The sequence below is a fragment of the Sinocyclocheilus rhinocerous genome, unplaced genomic scaffold (assembly GCF_001515625.1).
Source record: "Sinocyclocheilus rhinocerous isolate Xijiao unplaced genomic scaffold, SAMN03320098_v1.1 scaffold34453, whole genome shotgun sequence".
NCBI classification, from domain to species: domain Eukaryota; kingdom Metazoa; phylum Chordata; class Actinopteri; order Cypriniformes; family Cyprinidae; genus Sinocyclocheilus; species Sinocyclocheilus rhinocerous.
Window position 1 is genome coordinate 1 of NW_015658341.1, and position 589 is coordinate 589.

General features: G+C 36.8%; 1 long non-coding RNA gene across 1 annotated transcript in view; it reads right to left on the bottom strand.

Annotated features, from left to right (window-relative positions):
• Nucleotides 1-188: 188 nt before the first annotated feature.
• LOC107722111 (uncharacterized) overlaps nt 189-589 on the bottom strand; it is a 678-nt gene continuing 277 nt past the window's right edge. Inside the window, exon 2 of the long non-coding RNA XR_001637773.1 lies at nt 189-232. This is a non-coding gene — a long non-coding RNA (uncharacterized LOC107722111). The remainder of the gene's footprint in view (nt 233-589) is intronic.

Consider the following 589-nt stretch of genomic DNA (forward strand, 5'->3'; position numbering starts at 1 on the left):
AAGGGCAAAAATGCACACTGACGAATGGCTGATGCACTTGTTCTTAAGGGCATCATTTTTAGGAGCTTGTGTAGTTAAGAAATTTTCTCCATCTGCAGAAGCCGTCACTGCCTGGCAGGCAAATAGACTGAAGAGCCTCTTCATCATCAAGAATGAATGAATTATTGACTCTTATCAGACATTTTTTCTGAAGAATCTTGATCAAACAGGACGCTCCAGTACAGGGCGAGATCTGTAGAGATCACAGTTTGGGAGATGACTGAATTCATATCTACACTTATAACACCACAACAACTGTTTTAGTACTTGAAAAAATACAACGAATGAATGATAACAGTCAGAGGCTAATACAAAGGGCTGCAAGTAGAAATTACAAAGCCAAGTTGTTGTTTTTTAGGCTTCTGGATGCTTGAAGCTTATTTGTTTTTTAAGGTCTGCACAGTTTGGTCCTTCTCTACCAAGCAAGTTTAATCATAAGAATATGCATATATGCAGTAAACATTGTTATTTTTGCATTAAACATCTTTATAAAAGATTCTGAAAATGATTTGAGCCAGGCTTTGAGTACATGTTTGACAACATTCAGAAC